This window comes from Procambarus clarkii, chromosome 27, assembly GCF_040958095.1.
Source record: "Procambarus clarkii isolate CNS0578487 chromosome 27, FALCON_Pclarkii_2.0, whole genome shotgun sequence".
Taxonomy (NCBI): Eukaryota; Metazoa; Arthropoda; class Malacostraca; order Decapoda; family Cambaridae; genus Procambarus; species Procambarus clarkii.
This window is the reverse complement of record NC_091176.1, coordinates 42,565,886-42,592,458: the sequence shown is the minus strand read 5'-3', so window position 1 is coordinate 42,592,458 and position 26,573 is coordinate 42,565,886.

The following is a 26,573-nucleotide window of genomic DNA, read 5'->3' as shown; positions in this document are numbered from 1 at the left end:
GGACCCGTACTGGGGGTGGGATACATGCCTGTGGGCATCCGTACAGGGGTGCGACATATACGGGCAGGACCCGTCCCAGGGGGTGGGATACATGCCGGCGGGCACCCGTACAGGGCTGGGATATAAGAGGGCGGGCACCCGTAAAAGGGTGGGATATATGAGGGCTGGCACCAGTACAGTGGGGGGATATATGAGGTCGGGAACCGGTAAAGGGGTGGGATATATGAAAGCGGGCACCCTTACAGGGGTGGCATATATAAGAGCGGGCACCCTTACAGGGGTGGGATATATGGAAGCGGGCACCCGTAAAGGGGAGGGATATATGAGGGCGGGCACCCGTACAGCTGTGGGATATATGAGGGGGCACCTGTACAAGAGTGTGATATATGATGTTTGGCACCCGTACAGGGGTGGGATACATGCCGCCGGACACCTTTACAGGGGTGGGATATATAAAGGCGGTCACCCGTACAGGGGTGGGATATATGTGGGCTGGCACCCGTAACGGGGAGGGATATATGAAGGCGGGTACCCGAACAGGGTGGGATATATTTGGGCGGGCACCCGTTCAGGTGTGGGATATATGAAGGCGAACACCCATACAGGGGTGGGATATATGAGGGCGGGAACCCATACAGGAGTGGAATACATGCCGGCGGGCACCCGTACAGGGGTGGGATATATGTGGGTGGGAACCCGTTCAGTGGTAGGATACATGTGGGCGGGCACCCTTACAGGGGTGGGATACATGCGGGCGGGCACCCTTACAGGAGTGGGATACATGCATCCGGGCACCCATACAGGTGTGGGATACATGCACGCGGGCACCCGTAACAGTGTGGGATAAATGCTGACGGGCACCCATACAAGGGTGGGGTATATGCGGGCGGGCACCCATACAGGGGTAGGAAACCTGCAGGCGGGCACACGTACCGGGGAAGGATATATGTGGGCGGGCACCCGTACAAGGGTGGGATATATGAGGGTGGGCACCCGTACATGTGTGGGATATATGAAGGCTGGCACCCATACAGGGGTGCACCCAATCCCACTCATATACATGTCCAACCCATGCTTGAAACAATCGAGGGACCCCACCTCCACAATGCTACGCGGCAATTGGTTCCACAAATCAACAACCCTGTTACTGAACCAGTATTTACCCAAGTCTTTCCTAAATCTAAACTTATCCAATTTATACTCATTGTTTCATGTTCTGTCTTGTGTTGATACTTTCAATACCCTATTAATATCCCCTTTGTTATGTCCATTCACCCACTTGTAAACCTCTATCATGTCACCCCTAGCTCTTCGCCTTTCCAGTGAATGCAACCTAAGCTTTGTTAATCTTTCTTCATATGAAAGATTTCTAATTTGGGGAATTAACTTAGTCATCCTACGCTGGACACGTTCGAGTGAATATATATCCATTCTATAATATAGCGACCAAAACTGAACTGCATAATCTAAATGGGGCCTAACTAGAGCCAGATATAGCTTGAGAACCACACCAGGTGTCTTGTTACTAACGCTGTGATTAAAAAATCCAAGTGTCCGATTTGCCTTATTATGAACATTTATGCAATGATCCTTTTGTTTTAAATTCTTACTAATCATAACTCCCAGATCCCTTTCGCAATTCGACTTCGCAATCTCAACACCATCTAGCTCGTAACTTGTAACCCTATCATCATTACCTAACCTCAGAACTTTACATTTATCAGCATTAAACTGCATCTGCCAATCCTTCGACCATTTCAAAACCCTATCTAGATCAACTTGAAGTGATAGTGAGTCCTCCTCCGAATAAATTTCCCTACCGATTTTCGTATCATCGCCAAATTTGCAAATGTTGCTACTCAAACCTGAATCTAAATCATTTATATATATTATAAACAACAGAGGTCCCAGGACAGAGCCCTGAGGCACCCCACTTACAACATTTTCCCACTCTGACTTGACTCCATTTATACTAACTCTCTGTTTCCTGTGGTATAGCCATGCCCTAATCCAGCTTAATATAGCACCCCCAATACCATGAGACTCTAACTTTTTAATCAGTCTTTCATGTGGCACTGTATCAAAAGCTTTGCTAAAGTCAAGGTACACCACATCACAATCCTTACCACTATCAACTGCCTCAACAATGCTAGAATAGAAAGATAACAAATTTGTTAAACATGAACAACCATTTATAAAACCATATTTTAAAAACTGGGAACACTTCTATGGAAGAAATGAAATGTATGCTCGTGATGGGGTGCATCTATCGAGAGCTGGGGTTGTTGCTGTTGCGAACTCGTTGAAAGAAGTGGTTAGAGGTGTTTGTTTGGGTTTAAACTGTTAGTAGATAGAGGTATGGGAATTGATTTGGAGGAAGGAGGTAATAAAAGTATGTGTTTGTGGGAGAAAAGAATTGGCAAAACGATCAGGTAAAGAGAAGGGCCGCAAAATAACAATTCACTTAGGGTATATTACACTAACAGTAGAAGTCTAAGAAATAAAATTAACGAATTAAATGCTCTTGTCTGCACAGAAAAAATTGATATTATTGCACTTACCGAACGTGGATGAATGTAGAAAATAGAGAACTATTAGCTGAATATCAAATATATGGATTTAAACTATTTCACACAGATAGATATATTAGACGAGGAGGTGGAGTAGCCATATATGTTAGGGACAATTTGAAATGTAGTCTCAAAGAGGGAATCAAAACAGAGCCACACACAGAAACTATTTGGATAGAATTAAACGAAAAAGCTAATAATATTATAATAGGAGTAATATATAGGCCACCAAATTTAGACAGAATGGAAGCAAAGCACCTATGGGATGAAATATCTAGAGCATCTAGATCTAACAGTATTTATGTCATGGGTGACTTTAATTTTAGCAGAATAAACTGGTTGAACAAAACAGGGAATAGTGAAGCAGAAGATTTTCTAGAATTAATTGACGATTGCTTTCTTACGCAACACATTAAGGATCCAACACGGGAAAATAATATTTTAGATTTAGTGTTAACTAACAGGAACACGCAAATTAATGACATCGAAATAGGGAGTGAGCTAGGGAACAGTGATCACAAAGAAATCAGATTTAGCATAGAATGGAATAGACCAGTAGGAGAAAATTCTGTTAAAGTGCCAGATTTTCGAAAAGCTGATTTTAATAGCCTAAGAATTTTTTTGGGTCAAATTGATTGGAAAGTCTTGGGTATGGGGTGTGGGCCGGTCTTGGAGCGAGACATGAACCCAGCGATAGGTGACTTAAATGGGGATTTCGATGTGGATTCAATATATAACTAATTTAAGAATATTCTAAACAAAGCACAGGAACGTAGTATACCATACAAATTGAATAGATCGAATACCAATGACCCAAAGTGGATAACAAAGAATTTCAAGAACCTTGTAGGTAAAAAGAGAGCTTGGTACAAAAGGATTAAAAATGGGGAGGTCACTTTAGAACAGGAATTCGTACAACTGGTTAGAAATGTTAAAAAAGAGATTAGGAAAGCAAAAAGAAACTATGAAGTTCGCATAGCAGGGCAAGCAAAGACAAATCGTAAAGGGTTTTTTCAGTTATATCGTTCTAAGACTAGGGAAAGGATAGGTCCATTAAAAACTGAGACAGGTCAAATAACAGATAGTGATGAAGAGATGAGTAGTATTTTTAATAAATATTTTGTATCTGTATTTACTAAAGAGGAACTTAACAATATACCTTCAGCCGAACAAGTCTATGTGGGTGGGGACGAGGACAGGTTGACGAGTTTAGCAGTTACCAGGGAGGATGTTCTTAAACAAATAGTAAAACTCAAACCAAACAAATCCCCAGGCCCGGATGAAGTGTTTGCCAGGGTGCTTAAAGAATGCAAAGAGGAGCTTTGTGACCCACTGTCAACCATATTTAATAAATCAATAGAGTACGGCAGAGTGCCAGAGTTTTGGAAAGTTGCTAATGTGATACCAGTTTTTAAGAAAGGAGATAGATCACTTGCGTCTAACTATCGACCAATTAGCCTAACGTCTTTTGTGGGAAAGTTACTCGAATCTATAATAGCAAATAAAATTTGTCTTCATCAAAATTTGTTACTCAATACGTCAAATGCGTTAAAAGTTCTTGGGTGTAGGCTATTAGTTGTCGGTTTTGCCAAGGTCTTCTTAAGACCCCTGTCTTTCACAACTTGCCAAGACGAGGACTTCTTAATATTGGTCTCGTCAGTCCTTCTTAATGAGGTCCCGTCAACACTGGCCTCCTCCTTCGTTTCCTCCAGAAGTCTTAGTCGTCGTACCTCCTCCCGCAGGGAATCCATCTCTGCTCTCAGAGCTCCAACCAGACTCACCAAATCTTTTACTAATCGAGTTGATCTAGATAGGGTTTTGAAATGGTCAAAGGATTGGCAAATGCAGTTTAATGCTGATAAATGTAAAGTTCTGAGGCTAGGTAATGATGATAGAGTTACAAGATACGAGCTAGATGGTGTTGAGATTGCGAAGTCGGATTGCGAAAGGGATCTGGGAGTTATGATTAGTAAGAATTTAAAACAAAAGGATCAATGCATGAATGTTCGTAATAAGGCGAATAGGACACTGGGATTGATTAATCGAAGCGTTAGTAACAAGACACCTGGTGTGGTTCTTAAGCTATATCTTGCTCTGGTTAGGCCCCATTTAGATTATGCAGTTCAGTTTTGGTCGCCGTATTATAGAATGGATATAAATTCACTTGAACGTGTCCAACGTATGATGACTAAGGTAATTCCCCACATTATAAATCTTTCATATGAAGAAATATTAACAAAGCTTAAGTTGCATTCACTAGAAAGGCGAAGAGTTAGGGGTGACATGATAGAGGTTTACAAGTGGATGAATGGACATAACAGGGGGATATTAATAGGGTATTGAAAATATCAACACAAGACAGAACACGAAACAATGGGTATAAATTAGATAAGTTTAGATTTAGGAAAGACTTGGGTAAATACTGGTTCAGTAACAGGGTTGTTGATTTGTGGAACCAATTGCCGCGTAACGTGGTGGAGGTGGGGTCCCTCGATTGTTTCAAGCGCGGGTTGGACAAGTATATGAGTGGGATTGGGTGGTTATAGATAGGAGCTGCCTCGTATGGGCCAATAGGCCTTCTGCAGTTACCATTGTTCTTATGTTCATGTCTCGCTCCAAGACCGGCCCACACTCCATACCCAAGACTTTCCAATCAATTTGACCCCAAAAAATCTTTGGCTATTAAAATCAGCTTTTCGAAAATCTGGCACTTTAACAGAATTTTCTCCTACAGGTCTATTCCATTCTATGCTAAATCTGATTTCTTTGTGATCACTGTTCCCTAGCTCACTCCCTATTTCGATGTCATTAATTTGTGTTTCCCTGTTAGTTAACACTAAATCTAAAATATTATTTTCCCGTGTTGGTTCCTTAATGTGTTGCGTAAGAAAGCAATCGTCAATTAATTCTAGAAAATCTTCTGCTTCACTATTCCCTGTTTTGTTCAACCAGTTTATTCCACTAAAATTAAAGTCACCCATGAAGTAAATACTGCTAGATCTAGATGCCCTAGATATTTCATCCCATAGATGCTTTGCTTCCATTCTGTCTAAATTTGGTGGCCTATAAATAACTCCTATTATAAAATATTTGCTTTTTCGTTTAATTCTATCCAAATAGTTTCTGTGTGTGGCTCAGTTTTGATTCCCTCTTTGAGACTACATTTCAATTTGTCCCTAACATATATGGCTACTCCACCTCCTCGTCTAATATATCTATCTGTGTGAAATAGTTTAAATCCATTTATTTGATATTCAGCTAATAGTTCTCTATTTTCTACATTCATCCACGTTTCGGTAAGTGCAATAATATCTATTTTTTCTGTGCAGACAAGAGCATTTAATTCGTTAATTTGATTTCTTAGACTTCTACTGTTAGTGTAATAAACCCTAAGTGAATTGTTATTTTGAGGCCCTTCTCTTTCCCTGATCATTTTGTCAATTCCTTTCTCCCACAAACACATTCATTTATTACCTCCTTCCTCCAAATCAATTCCCATACCTTTATCTACTAACAGTTTAAACCCAAACAAACACCTTTAACCACTTCTTCCAACGAGTTCGCAACAGCAACAACCCTAGCCCTCGATAGATGCACCCCATCACGAGCATACATTTCATTTCAAACATACATTTCATTTCTGTATGTTTGCCCGCCCGCATGTGGCGGGCGGGCTCCCTTACAGGAGTGGGATACATGCAGCCGGGCACCCGTACAGCGGTGGGATATATGAGGGCGGGCACACGTTCAGGAGTGCGATATATGAGGGCTGGTACCCGTAAAGGGGTGGGATATATGAGGGCGGGCACCCGTACAGGGGTGGGATATATGAGGGAGGGCACCCGTACAGGTGTGGGATACCTGAGGGGGGCACCCGTACAGGTGTGGGTTACCTGAGGGGTGTTACGTACTCCTAGCAGAATACGTATATAAATTTAAAATAACTTGTTTTATTTTATCATTGCCTGTATATGTACACACATTGTGTTTTGTAAATTGTCGTATGGTGTGGCAGCGTCAGTGGACAGGAGCGCGGTTGCCTTTGCACAAGTCTATTACCTGATTGATACGGGAAAGCTGGACCTGTTCAGTTGAGAGTTCCAGATGTCACTTTTATTTAGTTAGGAATGGTTCATATACTATAATTAAACAGGTGGCATTGTACTTATATATTTTGTAAGCAACTATTATATGTAAATTGCATTCTTATGTGTTTTGAGAACAAGTGGTTGTTCAATTAGTTTAAAATATTAAAAAGTCCTTAGTTTCCATCCCTCATCCTGGGATGAGGCAGACGGGAGGTGAGAATGTGGGTGGCGACAGAGCGAGAGTTCAGTAGCTTCGGGGAACCAGGAGGAGTAACATGTGGGAGATAAGTCTGTTATATTTTGTTGTGCCATAGTTACTATTATATATTACGTGCCATGACAATACTTTCATATATTCTATAAGTTAACTTTACCATCTGTGTTTTTATATTATACTGTTTTGAATATATATCTATAATATTGTGTATCTATTCTTCAGTCCTAAACGAAGATTGTTAATTATGTGCTCATTACTTATCAAGGGGTTATACTGGTGACGCGCTTTAGAGAGCAGCAGTGGTATCCCTAGACGTAATTAAAGTTGGCTGCTGTAAGGTCACGAGCCGTAACGAACGATAGGTAACAAAGAGTTATGGGGGCCTGTGCCGGGAAATATTGTTCCCACTTAACCTTAATTATGCTAATCTAACCTTGCCTTCCTAGGTACCAGTGTGTCAAGTGTCTGTGTGTTTCTTAAGAACTATTCCATGTGCCAAGCAAGCCTTCCTGTGTGTCAAGCAACAACGTTTCACGATTTTGAGGTAAGTCATCCTATATATTTTGTTTGTGCAGTGATGCCAAGCGAATTTTCAGTGTGGTGACAATTTTACAGTGAAGTGTAGTGCAGTGCCATTGTTTTAATTATTTTTGTGAATCAAGTGCCAAGTGTTAGTAACGATGGAGGAGAAAGTTGCAACGTTGTTGGCTCACCCAGACTTTGAAGGGATTCAGAACCTTAAAAAGACTGAGTTAATACAAATGGCAAATCAGTTGGATTTGACCGCCAACAATAGAATGGTTAAAGCCCAAATATTGAAAGTCATTGTGACGCATTTTGTTGAGAATGGGGAGTTAGAGGAAGAAATTCTAGAGGAGTTAAGAGAGGAGTCGAGTGATCAGATGACGTTAAAGCGTCTTGAGTTAGAAGCGCAAATAGCCAATGCTAAGCTTGAAGCTCAAAAGGAACAGAAAATATTAGAGGCTGAAGCTCGTCAAAGAGAGATTGAAGCTCAACAGCAACAGCAAATATTAGAGGCTGAAGCTCAGCAAAGAGAGCTTGAGACTAGGCGTTTAGAAATTGCGGTACAGTTGCAAATAGAAGCCACAAAGAAGCAACAAGCCGAGGAACAAACTAGGCAATTAGAAATTCAACAACAAATGGCTGACACTAATTTCAGGCTTGAATCACAGCGTATGGCAGCTGGGCATGGAAATACTAGTAATGTTTCAATAAATAGTGATAATAATCCCATCAGGATGAATAAGTATATAGAGTTACCCAAGTTCAATGAGGAGGATCCTGAGGTTTTCTTTGCACATTTTTATAAAATTGCCATCAGTATGAACTGGACAAAGGGATCAGTGGGTAGCCATTATGCAGTCTCAATTTAAGGGGCGTAGTCAGGAGGTTTTCACATCCCTACCTGACGCTCATAGCTTTGATTACGAATTTGTAAAGAAAAGCATCTTAAATGCTTATCAACTAAATCCAGAGGCACACAGGCAAAAGTTTAGAAATCTAAGGAGGACAAGTGATCAGACAATAGCAGATTTTACTCGTCAGAAGACGAATTTTTGCAACAGATGGTTAAAGTCACTTGCAGTCACTGATTTTGATGCTCTAAAGAATTTTTCTTATAATGGAGGAAGTATTGTCATGTCTCCCAGACCAGTTGTCTACTTTTATGGCAGAACAAAAGAATGTAACAGACATTTATGAGCTGTCAAAGCTCGCGGATGAGCATGAGTTGTTGACTAAGGCCCCGTTTACGGCCACTTCACCTAAGTCTAGTCGTAGAGTAAATTATAATGCTCACCGAACTCCTTATCAGAATCCATCCAGTCCTAGTACTCCAGTTACTCCCATGAGCTCTTCTCTTACAAAACCTAACCCTGCTACTTCATTGTCAGGAATGTCAAATAATAATAAGGTTATTTCTAAACCTACAGTTGGTTCTACCAGTGTGTCCACTGTAAGGTCCTGTTCCCATTGTAAGAGAAAAGACCATGGAATTCATTCATGTTTTATATTGCACCCTGAGTTACGACCAACTGGTCTCATTTATTGCAGAGGTGTGCAAAATAAACTTACTAATAAACATGTAACTGTAAACCCCAATTGGGTGAAACAGTATTCACCATATATGTCTTCAGGTGAAGTCTTGTGTATTAATGGGAAGTGGAAGCCAGTGGTTATTCTTCGTGATACAGGTGCTTCCCAAACCATAATTTCATCCAGTATTCTTGCTGATGTTGAAAAGAGAGATACTGGAAAGTTTGTTGTTCTTCAGAGTGTTGCAGGATGTAAAACTATACCTCTAATAGACATTAATTTCAGATCCACCATTACACCACGTTTATGCACTGTGGGTGTTAGTACACAGTTGCCCATCCCAGGTGTGGATGTTATATTGGGTAATGATGTGGCCATAAATCATGTTGTGGGTGAGATTGATCCCCGTTTGTGTAAACAGCCAGTTGCAGACCATGTTTATTCTGCCTGTGCTGAAGTTAGTTCTATGAAGGAACCTGTTGTAGAAGATGGTTTTGTCCATTCTACCTGTGCTGATGTCAGTACTAATATAAATCCAGTTGTCAGTTCTGATGTTGTTACTCAAGCATTTGTTCCAGTAACCAGTACCCCTTCAGTGGAGAAGTGGGATGTGGTTGTTCCAGATTCCTGTGTGGCCGATTTAGTTGTTGAGAGTAAGCCTGATACTATGACTCTGCTTTATTCCAATAAATTGGGAAAGGATGTCCATGTACCATTGTCTTGCCCGCTCACTACGAACGTTGTGCCAGGAGTTGAGAGAAACTTAAAAGCCACGACTCTGTATTCCAGCCAAGTGAATGGTTTAGGACAAGATGTCGGGTTGGCAGAAGTATTCCCGCTCACTCCAAGTTTAGAATCAGTTGTCGAGAGTAAGTCCGTTGTAGAGGCCCTGCCTCACCCTAGTCAAGGTGATATAATAGGGGAGGAGGTCAAACTACCTGTTACTTGCCCGCTCGCTTCAGATTCCCTTCATTTAAGTGCTTTGAGTAGAACTGACCCTAAGATTTCAGAGAGAAGCAAGGAGACAGTCTGTACTGTAGATCCAGTTTTGGAGAGTGTGGGAAAGCAGCCAGAGGATCAGCTTCTGTTGAGTAGATGGAGACCCATTGAGCCTCCCTCTTCAGTTGTCTGTGAGGATGTGACCCAGCTTGGTAGTGATATTATTGATTGTGAGCAGACAGTACTCCAAGCAGCTCCAGAAGTCATGGGAGGAAATTTTGGTAAAATCATTAAGAGTGGTAAAGTAGCATTTGGATCTAAGTTGCGGAGTTGTGATTCTTATTCTATGTGGAGTAAGTATTTCTCATTGTGTACATTGAGTCAGAGTGTGTGTAGGATGTTGAAATCTACTTTTATTCTGCAGGAGCCATTTTCTTGTGAAGTAATGGACTGTGGGACATCTTTGTCAAGCCTTGTGGTTGAGCAGAGAGAGTTTACTCAAGTAGGTTGTGCACCCAGCAGTTCTGAGGAAGTGGTGAGTTATGCTAGAGCAGTGTCTCTATATTCAGATCCAGTTAATTTTGATGCACGAGTGATAAAAGTGTATGTTCCACTTAAGTGTGGTGTTGACTTTCAGAGTCATATTGGAGTTGATTTTCAGAATCATATTGTGGGTGAAGGATTAAATCATACTGGGGAGCAGATGTTTGAGGCTCCAGGTGTGCAATTCAAGTTGGGGGATAAGGTTATCCTACCTAGAGTTAATCATTATGAAGGGTTACAGATTATCCTTGGGCGTTTCCCAGGTAATCTGCTGTTCATCTTCAAGATGTTAAGACCCTTAAACCTCTTGGTTGATTGGTTGTCATCAGACGTAAATCACTTGGGAAGTGATGGTGAGGGTTGTAAAGTTTTCGGCATGTTTTATTTAGTCTTTTGGAAGACTAGACGGTTGATGAAAGTGTGTGTTGTGTTCAAGTTCACCATCAGGGGGTGTGAACTTGTCTTCGGAGTTATGATTGAGATATGGTGCCTAGGCATATGCCTGTTTTCTTTCACTGATCGTTATGACAGAGTTATGAGGCAATTGATTTCTGTGTTCCTTATGGATCATCTGAGTCAGTTCGATCAGGTAGTCTTTGCACTTATCTTGGGTTGTATTTCTTGGTTTGAAGGTCAAAGGTTTGCTAAGTCGGTGTCTTGTGTTTCGGAAGGTTCTATGAATGGGAAAATCTTATGCATAATTGTGAGGTTTAATGCTAATTTCTCTAATTTTAGTATCCATTGGGCGAGAGTATGTGTTCCACAGAGGATCAAGAGTGATGAAGAGCAGATGTCTGTGTCAGAGCATACCCAGGAGAAGTCCCAAATCTACTCAACATCCAGTCAGCTTCAATTAAGCAGTTCAGCTCCAGAAAAAGGGAGTAATGGAAAGTGGAGGCTGTCTTGGAAAAATTCACCATGTGGAAAAGGAATCACATGGAAAAATGAAACTGATCTTGGAGAAATAGTAGAAACATATGAAAAGCAAAATTGCCATGATAACTGTGTGAAAGCAGCTACCTTTATTGACAATTCTATTCATGCTACTAATGATAATGTAGATAGGAGTGTGAAATATGATCTAAAACAAAGTGAAATAAATGAGATAGTACCTTGGAGAGATAAATTTGCATACTCCAGTGACACATATGTAGAACATAGTCATAAGACTGAAATTTCTGAGTTTCCTGTAAGACTATATTTGGAGTGTTTTCATTTTGGTCCAGAAATGTGTTCTTATTACTTATACATGTTTGGTGTAATTAATACCAATAATCTCAAGTGTCATACATTTTACTTTGAAAAAATGCCATTGATCTTCAATCTATTGCATTTTTTTTCTTGGAGGTGGAAGTGTTACGTACTCCTAGCAGAATACGTATATAAATTTAAAATAACTTGTTTTATTTTATCATTGCCTGTATATGTACACACATTGTGTTTTGTAAATTGTCGTATGGTGTGGCAGCGTCAGTGGACAGGAGCGCGGTTGCCTTTGCACAAGTCTATTACCTGATTGATACGGGAAAGCTGGACCTGTTCAGTTGAGAGTTCCAGATGTCACTTTTATTTAGTTAGGAATGGTTCATATACTATAATTAAACAGGTGGCATTGTACTTATATATTTTGTAAGCAACTATTATATGTAAATTGCATTCTTATGTGTTTTGAGAACAAGTGGTTGTTCAATTAGTTTAAAATATTAAAAAGTCCTTAGTTTCCATCCCTCATCCTGGGATGAGGCAGACGGGAGGTGAGAATGTGGGTGGCGACAGAGCGAGAGTTCAGTAGCTTCGGGGAACCAGGAGGAGTAACATGTGGGAGATAAGTCTGTTATATTTTGTTGTGCCATAGTTACTATTATATATTACGTGCCATGACAATACTTTCATATATTCTATAAGTTAACTTTACCATCTGTGTTTTTATATTATACTGTTTTGAATATATATCTATAATATTGTGTATCTATTCTTCAGTCCTAAACAAAGATTGTTAATTATGTGCTCATTATTTATCAAGGGGTTATACTGGTGACGCGCTTTAGAGAGCAGCAGTGGTATCCCTAGACGTAATTAAAGTTGGCTGCTGTAAGGTCACGAGCCGTAACGAACGATAGGTAACAAGGGGCGGCACCCGTACAGGTGTGAGATATTTTCGGGCGGGCACCCGTACAGGGGTGGTATACACGCCGGCAGTCACCCGTACAGGGGTTGGACATATGAGGGGGGGCACCCGTACAGGAAGGGATATATGAGGGCTGGCACCCGAACAGGGGTGGGATATATATATGAGTGCGGGCACCTGTATAGTGGTGGGATACATGCAGGCGGGCACCCACACAGGGGTGGGATATATGAGGGCGGGCACCCTTACCGGGGAGGGACATATGAGGGCAGGCACCCGTACAGGGGTAGGATACATGCGGGCGGGCACCCTTACAGGGTTGGCATACATGCAGCCGGGCACCCGTACAGGAGTAGGATATATGAGGTCGGGCACACGTTCAGGGGTTGGATATATGAGGGAGGGCACCCGTACAGGTGTGGGATACCTGAGGGGGGCACCAGTACAGGTGTGGGTTATTTTAAGTCGGGCACCCGTACAGAGGTGGTATACATGCCGGCAGGCACCCGTACAGGGGTGGGATATACGAGGGGCAGGCACCCGTACAGGGGTGGGATATATGAGGGCGGGCACCCATACAGGGGTGAGATATATAAAGCCGAACATCCGTACAGGGGTAGGATATATGGGGGCGGGCACCCATACAGGGGTGGGATATATGACGGTGGGCACTCATACAGGGGTGGGATATATATTGGCAGGCACCCGAACAGGGGTGGGATATATAAAGGTGGGCACCCATACAGGGGTGGGATATATGAGGGCGGGCACCCGCACAGGGGTGGGATATATGAGGGCGTGCACCAATACAGGTGAGGGATATATGAAGGCAGGCACCCATACAGGTGTGGGATATATGAAGGCGGGCACCCATACCGGGGTGGGATACATGCAGGCGGGCACCCGTACAGAAGTGGGATATAGGAGCGCAGGCACCGGTACAGGGGATATATGCGAGTGGGGGGGGAGGGCACCCGTACAGGAGTGTGATATATGAAAGTGGGCACCCGTATAGTGGTGGAATATATGCGGGAGGGCACCCGTACAGGGGTGGGATATATAAGCGCGGGCACCCAAACAGGTGTGGGATATATGAGGGCAGGACCTTATACAGGGGTGGGATATATGCGGGGTGCACCCGTACATGGGTGGGATATATGATGGCGGGCACCCGTAGTGGGGTGGGATATATGAGAGCGGGCACCCGTACTGGGGAGGGATATATGAGGGCGGGCACTCGTACAGGTGTGGGAAATATGAGGGGGGACCCATACAGGTGTGGGATATTTGAGGGCGGACACCTGTACATGAGTGGGATATTTGAGGGGTGGGCACCCGAACAGGGGTGGGATAAATGAGGGCGGGCACCCGTACAGGGGTGGGATATGTGAGGGCGGGCACCCATACCGGGGTGGGATACATGCAGGCGGGCACCTGTACAGGGGTGGGATATATGCGGGGGGGGGGCACCCGTACAGGGGTGTGATATATGAAAGTGGGCACCTGTATAGGGGTGGGATATATGCAGGAGGGCACCCGTACAGGGGTGGTATAAATGAGCGCGGGCACCCATACAGGGGTGGGATGTATGCGGGGGTGCACCCGTACATGGGTGGGATATATGATGGCGGGCACCCGTAAAGGGGTGGGATATATGAGGGGGAGCACCCGTACAAGGGTGGGATATATGAGGGGGGAGCACCCGTACAAGGGTGGGATGTATAAGGAGGGAGCACCCGTACAGGGGTGGGATATATGAGGGCGGGAACCCGTACAGTGGTTGGATATATGTGGGCGGGCACCCGTACAGGGGTGGGATATATGTGGGCGGGCACCCGTACAGGGGTGGGATATATGTTGGCGGGCACCGGTATAGGGGTGGGATATATGTGGGTGGGCACCCGTACAGGGGTGGGATATATGAGGGCGGGCACCCGTACAGGGGTGGGATATATGTGGGCGGGCACCGGTATAGGGGTGGTATATATGATGGCGGGCACCTGTGCAGGGATGGGATATATGAGGTCAGGCACCCTTACAGGGATGGGATATATGAGGGAAGGCATCCGTGCAGGGGTGGGATATATATGAGGGTGGGCACCCGTGCCGGGGTGGGATATATGAGGGCGGGCACCCTTACAGGTGTGGGATATATGAGGGCGGGCTCCCGTAAAGGGGTGGTATATATGAAAGCGGGCACCCGTACAAGAGTGGGATATATGAGGGTGGGCACCCGTACCGGGGAGGGATATATGAGGGCGTGCACCCGAATAGGGGTGGGATTCATGCTGGCTGGCACCCGTACAGTGGAGGGATATATGAGGGCGGGCACCCGTACAAGGGTCGGATATATGAGGGCGGGCACCCTTACAGGGGTGGGATATATGAAGGCGAGCACCCATACAGGGGTGGGATATATGAGGGCAGGCACCCGTACCGGGGAGGGATATATGAGGGCGGGCACCCGAACAGGAGTGGGATTCATGCTGGCGGGCACCCGTACAGGGGAGGGATATATGAGGACGGGCACCCGTACAGGGGTGGGATATCTGGGGCTTGACTCAATTATTTAATTATTTAATTTAATAACGAAGGACCACCCACTTTTGAGAAAAGAGGGAAACTAATAAAAAGTGATCATTAGAAACACACAGAAGAACCAGTGTCTATGGATAAGAATTAGAAAGAATAATCACTTAAATAAATAATGGACTGTATGATTATTTAACTAAAGTCAGAGCCTCAAACACCTACATTGGGGGGTATTGCTAGAACTTCATATACGTCTAGAAACTAGTGTGGTTCGTCACCAGTTCATTGTTAAGTAAATAATATTATGACCTAAAATATTATAGAATCAATAGGTAAATTCAAATAGAGACTATTAATGATTATTAAAATTAAAGAGCAATCATCCAAGTAAATACATAAATTTCCAATAATCATATGGTAAATTATTCGATATGATAATCTTGTGAATTTGTATTATAAAATGGAATAATTAAATGTGTACAAAAAGTCTTAGCTTTAAGACGATCTCTATGACATCGTTCGTGCTTCGTCCTCGTGATCTTAGGATCTCCTCATAGAAGCCATTAGAAGTGATTAACACGAATGCGGATAACGACTCGCTGACTCCTCACATACGAGCTGTAATTTAAAGTATATTACGTAGCATTGAACTAGGCTACTTAGATCTCAATGTTTATGAAACCAGAAAATAAATATTAATGCGGTACTAACATTGGATTTGGTGTCGTCCCACTATATAACGACAGACTACCCACGAAATATACAATCTATAATGATGCATCAAGAAAGAAAATATATTTAGCATGAGCGCTGTAACTGCTGAAGTCTGCCGATATCGCGTCTATCAGTCCCAGACTTCCACGGTGTTGTACACGTGATTGAGGGTTTTGGTTTGATTCTCGACGCGTTATTGATTGGCCGAGCACTATGGAGCACGTGGAAGAATAATTATTCGTTATTAGTTGGGCATCAGTGTAATTCTTGCTGATAACTCCCCATCGCCACGTGTCTCAGACTCTGACGCCAAGATTTCCGCTGTCCAATCACGCACGCTGCACAAGCTGGCTCCACATGGCGTCTCCTCCTTCCCCAACCCGCGTTCCGCATTCACCACCGAAATTATTTATCACGAATAATACTATTTCGCGCAATCGTGGGGTGAAATACTTTAATAAGGACTGGGTTGTGATTCTAGGGATTTAAATATTATCGCTTTCTCGTCTTATGGTGGTAAACGAGAAATGTAGAAGATTTTAGTTTTCTCCATGGCATTCACGCGTGACAGAAAAACTATTACTTGATAACGATTGTAATTAAAAACTCTCGATTTAGAATTATTGGGAGTTATGTTATCCGTAAATAATTATCACACGGAATACTGATGATTTTAGAGAACCACATTCAATTCTCTAGCACATTGGTAATAAATGTGTTTAACTAGACATTATCTGATGCAATATTGGTGCTTTATTTCGTAAGAATTCTAGCATTAATACGCAGATATAATGGTTAGTTTATGTTGACACTACTGTTAGTAAATCTGGTTATTACTGTAGTTAGTACATAATAATAATGACTTATTATAATACAATAGTAGTGTATTAGTGTTAGAAATTTCCAACATAACTCCGGGTGGAGATTTCTCGGGTCGCAGTGCAATGTTGAGTACTGACATACCTATCCCGAAGTTAGTATTAATGTTAGTATGTTACTACACACACATAACGGATGTCCCGTAATTGTCAAGGACATACAAGAAATTTGAGTCTTGTAATGAAACTCATGTTGAATGGAACATGGTATTGTGAATCATCTAAAGTTAATGCCTAATAAAGCCTACAATATACTCTGTGACTGGTGTCGCTATGACATGTAACGGTTATGTTACTAAGTCTTAAAGTTTTGCAAACTCTTAGATACTCTAGATGAAATAATGTTATTGTTAATAGCCTATACAACAAATTAAGAATTAAATCATACAATTCAAAGTAACTGAGAATCCACTGTGATGAGAATGTTCTGGGTCATTGTGACTTGTAACGGATTTGTTACTTGACATCACAACACAGTATCATCATGATTACTTAAATTGGATGGGAAATTATTTGCTCTTAGTCAGAGCTATAATAGGCTTGTAGTTTCCGTTTGCATTGTTGAGCAGCAGCTCTAGTGGGGCGGTTGCTCGGTGGATCAGAATTGTTGTCCTCGGAAACTGTTGGTGAAGCTGGTTCTGATAAACACTCTCGTTCTGCTAATTCGAGAGGTACCAACTTCTCTAAGGTTTATAGGGTAGTGTTGCCTCGGCACGAAACCTTTACTACTCTCAGGGTGCCTTGGTGATCTGGGTGGATAGCAACAATTTTGCCTATAGGCCACTCTGACCATGGTCCATCACTGTCAACCAATACTAGGTCTCCTGGTTTAAGTAGAACTTTATTATAGGGGCTCGAAGCTCCGTAGTGGTACTCTCGTAGAGCTGTGAGGTACTCTCGAGTCCATACCTCATTCCATCTTTCAATTACTCTTGAGAGATGTTGGTAACTTTCTACTAAGTCACTCCTGGTTACATGGGAAGGGTCGACGGGGACCTCTTCTGCCAAAGGTATCAGAGGGCTCAGCAGGCCTCCATGTATTAAGTGCGAGGGACTCAGAGGTTCTCTCTGTGAGAAATCATCTGATAGGTATGTTAATGGGCGATTGTTGACTCGCGCCTCAATTTCCACAACGAGTGTTTGGAGTTCGGAGTAACTAATTTTCTGTCGATGTAAGGTCTTCCTGAAACACTTCTTGACAGTTCCTATCATACGTTCATAGAACCCACCTTGCCAGGGGGCTCTGGGAGCAATAAATTTCCAGTGGCATTGTCGTCTCTGCAGGACTGACTGCACTTTTGGATGATTCCATACCTCTCGTAGACAGTCTTCTCCTGCTACAAAATTTGAACCATTGTCCGATATCATTAGTTTGGGACAGGATCTGCGAGCTGCAAATCTACGAAAAGCTTGGATGAAGGCTTCAGCACTCATGTCAGAAGTCATTTCTAGATGTACGCCTCGCGTGGTAGCACACGTGAAGAGGCAAATATATGCTTTCACTGGTATCTTATCTGGATTGCCAGTGAGAAGCAAGGCTCCTGTGTAATCGACACCAGTGGTCTCAAAGGGACGAAGATGAACTACTCTTTCTTCAGAGAGTGTTGGAGGTCCTGTATAAGGACACACTCGAGCGTCGTATCTTTTGCAGATCACACAGAACTTAATAATTGATTTGACGACCTTGAGGAAGCCAATATTTCTGTCTAAGGTCGGTGAGAGTGTCTAACACTCCACCATGCAAAGTACCATATTGGTGGTGATGTAAAACTAGAAGTTTTGTAATAATGTGATGACGTGGTAGAAGGATCGGATTCTTTGTATTCAAATCAATTTTTGCATGAAGCAAACGTCCTCCACACCTTAATATATTATGAGTGTTGGCATCATACCAGATACCTAGAGACTTGGTTAATTTATCTGGAAGGTTTTCATATTCACTTCCATATGACTCTTGCTATGCACGTTTGATCCAGTAGAGGATAGGATTGGGAAACTTATGTCTGATCCCTATCTTAGCAAGAAAATCAAACACATGTGCTGTCACTCTTAATAACTTACTCAAGTTAGAATAATTGTGAGGATTAATAGCTAAGATTCGATGAGGTTCTGGTTCTTTCATGGGAGTAGTGATATTGGTCACTATGACTTGTGGTTTTTATTTGGGCCACTGACCACTAACAAGCCATGAAGGTCCATTAAACCACATCGAAGACTTGATGAGTTGTTTTAATGTTAACCCTCGAGATAAGTAATCTGCAGGATTGTCCTTAGTGGGAACATGTCTGAATTTATATCCAGCAGATAATTCATGAATTTCCCTAACACGATTACTAACATAGGGAGTTTTATTGTTGTTGTTTCTTACCCATTGTAAGACTGCCTCATTGTCTGACCACACGACGATTTCACCAAAGTGAATATTATTGAGTGTCTTGGTCAGGCAATGAGCTAATCTTACTCCCACCAGCAATGCAGTTAACTCCATTTGAGGTAAAGATCTCTTCTTAATGGGAGCAACTCTTGCTTTAGATGTGAGCAAAATTGATTGTGCACTATTGACTAAGTAGGCTACAGCGCCATACGCTTTGCCAGAGGCATCGCAAAAAACGTGCAAATTTGTGGGCAAGTTTTGTCCTGAAGCATTACGAAGAAATTTCAAAACACCTAACTGATTGAAATCCGTTGTGAGTATCTGCCATTTATCTTGCAACTCAATTGGCAACGGATCATCCCATCCCATATGTTTCTGCCAGGATTCCTGCATTAGGAGTTTGCCCCTTATTAATATAGGAGTAAGTAAGCCTAAAGGGTCAAATGGTTGACTGACATACGAGAGTAATTTTCTCATGGTAAGGGATGAATTATCGGTTTGTACTGACTTGACATTCATCTCGTCAGTACTTGTGTTCCATTCCACACCCAGAACTTTTAATTGATTAGGCACCTGATAACCTGGAAACTCTTTCTCGATTATCTGGTTTAACGATTTATTATTTGAGGCCCATGATTGTAGTGGCATATTGGATCCTAATAACTCACGGTTAGCCTCATGGTAGATTTCTACCAATTTGGATTGATCATTTGTAGTTCCCTGGAAATTATCGACATACAAGTTGTCACTGATTTCTGCCTTATAAGGGCTATTTGCCTTTCTCAAATGTGTATCTAATGTAGCTTGAAGTAGAAACGGGGAGGAAGTCGCTCTGAATAGCACTGAGGCAAAACAATAAGTTATGATATCACTGTTAGGATCCAGTGGGTCCTTAATCCAGAGAAACTTGTTGTAATTATGATCCTCCTCTTGTAAGCCTACTCTAAGGAAAGCTTTACTGATATCAGCAGTATAAGCAAAAATGCCAGTACGGAACCGTAATAGCACATCATGTAGCCTTTGAGTTAGGCTAGGTCCCGTTTGGAGACATTCATTCAGGGACACGCTTTTGGCTTCACTTTGGCACTACAGTTGAAGACAATTCATATTGGTGTTGTCAATGAATCTTTCACCACAGCGTGATGGGGTAAATAGTGACCTATTTTTCGGTCATCATTATCAACAACTTCGATAATTTTACTGTTGAGTTGTTGTTGGATTAATTGATGATACATGTTCTGTTTGTCTGGCTGCTTCTTCAGCCGTATTAATTGAGACTGTAATTGTGAGGCTGCCATGAAATAATTAACTGGAAGTTGTGGATGATTCAACTTCCATGGTAGTCTCACCCAGTATTGTTTATCTTTATAGACAACTGTATCCAGATATTGCTAGTGAGTCCACATATCATCAGGTCTTGGTTGTTCAGGGACAATACCTAAAGTGTCTAAATCCCACAGGTGATGTACAGGTGGATCAGACTCATTATCTTCAGATATTTCTCTGAAATGTAGGGGTGACTGTTCCAAGCCTAGCCACGCCACTATTGTATTGTTAGATTGTTGGTTGGTTGACGCTGAATTTTGTTGGAAAAGCACCGGTCCAGTAAGCAACTTGCCTCCAGCAGATGACAACAAATTCATTCCATGTTGTCTGGTGCATCCCGTTATAAATTTATGATAATGGTCAGCGCCTATAAGTATACCAACATCAGTGAGGCAGTCAGAATTTATTTTGTAATCTGCTAGCCTAATGCGGTTTCGTTTAAGATATTTCGCAGTGCGAGCCAATCCTGTGACCTGCAGGTCTGTAGGAAGTTTGTCTACTACTACCACTTGTATTGGACTAGTGGAAGATCCAAGTCTCACTAATACCTTAACTACATGGTATTCTCGAGGTCCACTATTAGTCAAGAAACTAGAAATATTCAGTCTCACACTTTTGGCAGGTTTTAAATTTAACTGCTCGACTAATTGTTGTGCGATGAAGGTTTTCTGTGATCCTTGATCAAAAAGACTCTAGTGTTAACTCTAGATTTCCTGTTAATTAATTTGAGTTGAGCTGTAGGCAGAGGGTATTATTGCCTGACTCAGTAGCAAGTACATTTATTTCTTGATGTACCTTGCGATATTGTACTGTGGTAGAATTCGTAGAATTCTCCCCAGTTGTCAGAGATTGTGTAGAAGTTTTTCTACATAAGGCATAATGATGTATACCTTTGTTGCATCTACTGCATGACCGTAGTTGCACTACACATTTACTGGGATCATGAGAGCCTATGCACTTGGTGCACCTGTGTAATTCTTGTAACCGTTTAATCCTGGTATTAAAGTTTGGATAAACAGTGCATTTGTAGGTGACATGTTCTTGACTACAGAACAGACACTTTCTCTCTCTGGTTGACTTTGTCCCTTTAGTACATCAGAGGGAGATACTGAATAAGTACCTACATTACCACTCCCCTTTCCTTTGAATGGAGCAGTCCTAGGTTTAAATTTATTAGACTTATTTAAAGTCGATTTGGGTTTGACTGAGGTGTCAATATTAGGGGAATTACGATGGGAGTTAGTAGAGAAGTCTGAAACACTTTTCCCATCTTGGTTGGCTCTTTGTCTTTCGACTAAGGTATGTAGACCTTCTGTAATTTCTTTCAAGGTCAGAAAGGTTGTATTGTACATAGTTCACAATTTAACTAAAGTTTCTCTTGGTAATTTTCGCCTTACAACTACTTAGGTCATCCATTCAGCTGTCTGAATTTGGACTTTAAGGCTTAAGGCCTTGAGTAAAGATTCTAACTCTAGCCTGAAAGTTTGGAGAGAATCGGTAGAATTATTAGCAGTTGGTAAATCTAGCAATTTTTGAACTAAGACAGTAATAGTTCTCTCCTTGTTATCGTTGTTGGTTTTGAGCAATTGAACAGCTAGGGTGTAACCATCACTGGTCAGTGTTATGTTAGAGATTACTTTCAAGGCTTCATTTCGTAACAAGCCTTGTAAATAAGTGAATTTGGTTGTTTGAGGAATGTTAGCTTTAGAGTCTACTGCATCCACGAATTTACTCCAGAAATCATCCCAACTTTCATTCTCGTTACCAGAGAATGTGGGTATGTTGATCTGAGGTAATTTGACATCAGGATCTGGATGTGCAGTAGAGGTTATTGTTAATTTGTTTTTAGCAATTTGCTTTTTAAAGGGTTGAAGCTTAACCTGTATATCATCTTCATACTGGGCTAAGTCATTTACAATATCCTCAAGTTCACTATCACCTATAGAAGTTGAGTAAAGTTCTGTCAAATACAGATTCATATGTTGCTTAATATGTGCGAATTTGCCTTCAGCAACATGAAGTAAATCTTCTAAGTCAAGGTAGTCAACAGGTGACTGTTGTGACAGATTTTGACATTTGGTAATCTGTCGGGTCAAATGACCTTTCAGACCGATAAGGGTCCTTTTCATTTTGTCAGCCGTTTCCATCTTGCTGGGTAAAGGCTGGTTTGATAGTAAATAGTTGTTACTGATGTAACTGGGATATCGACTCATTTAATGGACTTCAATATCAATATAATAGCCTAATGTATTTGAATAGACTACACTACCTCGTTCAGAGGTTAATTTACCTACCTAATAATAAGTAACTAATTATTTTGAGCAGTGCTGGAACTTCACCATTAACTTTCGTCTGGCTAGCTCATCTTTATCACCATTAGATGTAATGGTGATCATTCAGCAACACTCAAAATGCATACACACAAATAATGAGTACAAGAATAAGTAATATGGATATAATCTAATCATAGTTATCCCAAAATTTAATCCCACCCTTGATAGGGTCTGTCGGAAAATCCGACACCATTTAATATATCATACATACAGATAATAACTGTATTTCCAACAAGTTACCCATAGAAAACGTAACTTGTAGTGGAATTACCGTCTATAGAAAACGGGATATCATCACCACATACTATTATAATTCACCAGCTATTCTGCTGGGAATTATTCTTAAATACATAAGTCTTTGGACTTTACCATCATAAAAACATCTTATATAAATTAACTTAATTATCAATATTAAAGTAGAGTAAATGTGACCCTTCTATCACGTTCTGAAATCTGGACAATGTAAGCCAGGCGTCAGAGTGGAGGAAGGAGGGCAGCCATTGTTGTGTCACCTCCGAGACGTGTGGAGCGAGTTCGGCTCCTATCATTCTGGACAATGTCGGCCAGTGACGTCAATAGAATGGAGTGTTAGATGCAGCCATTTATATTGAGACCAGAGGCTCACACGGGAGCAAATTCGGCTCCTGTTAATTTACTTGGACGTAGTGTTATGGAAACCAAAGGTACCATCTCCAACACGATGTCTACAATCAAGTTAAGTGTCTATCCGAAACCCGTTTATCATTCATTTATGGCCATTAATGTCAGGATATAGGGTTAGCCGGTTAGAACGCGAAATCGCCTCAAACTAAAGGTAATTAAGCCAGGTCTTCATGTTCCATGTACTGTTTTCTCTGATATACTTGTCATATATAGGTATCTGGCTTCACAGCTAGCGCACTTTTGACAGGTCAAGACGAGGATGCAAGATTTTGTGCACCAGTTACTGGGTGATGGAAGCTGCCTCAAAGAGGATAATTTGGTGTCTACACCCTAGTTATACCTGGTGGACTAACCTGCTGTACTATAAGATAAGGAACCTCATCAATGTATGTAGCTATTACTGTAGTTTGATTGGCTGCATATATATATTAATTTAATAACCCCCCCTAATGTGTAGAGGATCGATTTGTGAGATTAAGAGATTATTGCAGAAATACAGTCCACTTATCATTATACAAATTGCTATCGAAGTATATAAATTAACGTAAATATAAATTCATATAAATTAAATAAATATAAATCTCACAGGTCGGTTCCCACATTATTTGGTCATCTTCGAACCGGATGACGGATTATTTGATCCTTTGAACCCACATTTGGTCATCTTAGTACCGGATGAACCAGTTAACCAAACCAGTGGATTCATTAAATACTAGTGCAGTGTTATTTAAACAAAGCCAGCCAGTCATAGACAGCGGCGTTGCCTCGAGGGAGCTTAGGAGCCTCCCTCAGCCCAGTTCAGCTTCGTCAGCGGTTTCATGCACACCCACAGATATTTGGTGGCGTGTTATTTCGTGAAATGACAGCGCTAATATAGAATCCAGCCAAATTAGTGACTGTGTCTTCGCGAGATTGTTCACGGATTTCGTGGTGTTACATTTCGCGAGAGATTATCCACGAATTTTGTGGACTTTATTTCGCGAGGTCACTAATAATATTTAATACTTCTAGATAATATTAGAAGTTTCATAGAGGCTAATTAAGAGGCTATTAACAATAATTGTGTATATTATTTCTCCAAAATAGAGAATTATTTAATATATATTGCACTAGTGATCACAGTATAATATTTACTAATTGCCAACCCACAACAGGGTAGGACATTGACTAGTTGAACTATTATTGTTCATCCTAGTCCCATTATTACAATAGTCAGTTGTACTATATTGAACAACCTAGCACCATTAATGAATGGTCCAGACCCTATTTTGGGTATAATTTTTATCAACTCGAGTTGAGTTGTATATATAATAAATTACTTATGATCATTACACCTTTGAGTGATTAATTAGTGTCTCTACCATCCTAGGGTGATATAGAAGAGCTAACCTAAAGGTACTTCCAGTGACACTGGTTTATCACTCAAATCATTAGTGTGTATGATTGTATATATATAATGTGTATTAATTTTAAGTGCTAACCTCTAGTAGAGGTAGGATTATTGCCTAGTGAGTGCAGAATTTACCCTAGGCTACCATTAGTACTTGCTCACAATTTATGAGCCAGTGGTGCTCAATTAACAAGTCACCATGACTAATCCACAGAAAGCAAAGCGTGCTTTAATATCAAGCAAACGCCAACTAACAAGAGATCTCAACCAATATGAACAGTTGTTATATGAGCCTGTAATTAATTATCATCGGTTGAAAATACCACTGTTACAGATTCAAACCCAATTGCATATATTGAAAGCAAATAGGAAATCTTACCAAAATCAAGTCCACGATGATGTAGTAGTTGAAGATGTGGAACCATTCCTGTCTGACCTAGCACAATATGAAGAAGAAACTCAAGGCAGGTTGGAACATTTACACAGGATAATTGAATCAGAACAAATAGCAAGTACATCAAATAAAGTAGATAATGTTATGGATGATCTGGATCTTTTTGAGAATAAATGTAAAGCCAGATTAGATCCTTTAATCAACAAGGATAAAGCTTCACCCAGTAAAGCTTCACCCACTACAGCTTCACCCAATATTATACCACCAGAAATTAAGCAGTTCTCAGACAATTTATCCACAGTCTCTGTGGTTTCTGAAAACCCAATACCTGAGGCCACTAAGTTAACATGCCTCCAAACTAGAGGTGAAGCTGAACCAGTAGTAGAAAATGTAAATGTAAATAGCGACAGCACTAATTTCCCAGTCCAGTCTCCTAGGAATAATGCTGGCAATGAGAAAACTGTCATACATCTAGTACTACAATTGCTGGATTTACCTCAACCTGATCAGACTGCTGACTCATTACAATCCTTCAGCATGGAGTTTGAGTCACTACTAAGAATATTCAGTCTTAAGGTTGATATAACTACTAGTGAATGGATGACCAAAGTAGTCCTTCAACGAAAATTGTCCAGCGATATACTAGATGAATTATATGCACATCAACATAACACCATCCTGACAGTACAGGACATCACTGAAGGTTTACATTCCATCATAAACAAACGACGAGCAAATGAAGTTAAAGCCTCTTGCAAGCCTTCAGAAATAGAAAATAAGAGTCAATTAAAGGGTAAAACAACTTCCCCAAATAAACATCAACCAATTACTCAAACATCAAGTTGCAGAAAATCTGACAATGCAGCAGCATCCTCCAAGCCTACTGTTACTAGTTCACCCAAACCGGTAACTTCCAAACGTGCAGTAGGCTGGGGGACATGTATGTTCTGCAAAAAGAAACATTCAACATACCATTGTGCTAATTATCCAGACAGAGACACTCGTATTGAGCGACTCCAGGAATTAGGGAGATGTTCGAGGTGTCTCAAGTCACACAACATAGACTATTGTGATACCCAATTCAACACCTGTAACAGGTGTAGAAGAGGTAGGCACCATGCAGCACTGTGCAAATATACGAAATTAACGTATTCAAGACCCAAGGTGGAAGATAGCATTCCCACCACAGTACAGTACTGCAAGGTGCAACAAACAAAGAGTGTCCAATCGGCAAAGTCTAAAGGTAATACGACTTTGCCTACTGCCCAAATTACCATCCTGAATAAGAGGGCCAAGGTCCATACCCGTGGGTTGTTTGACCAAGGATCCCAGAGAACATATATCACCAAAAAGTTGGCAGATGAATTACAATTAAGGCCTGTAGCCCAGATGTCATTCAACATCTCAGGGTTTGTAACAGATGCAGGAC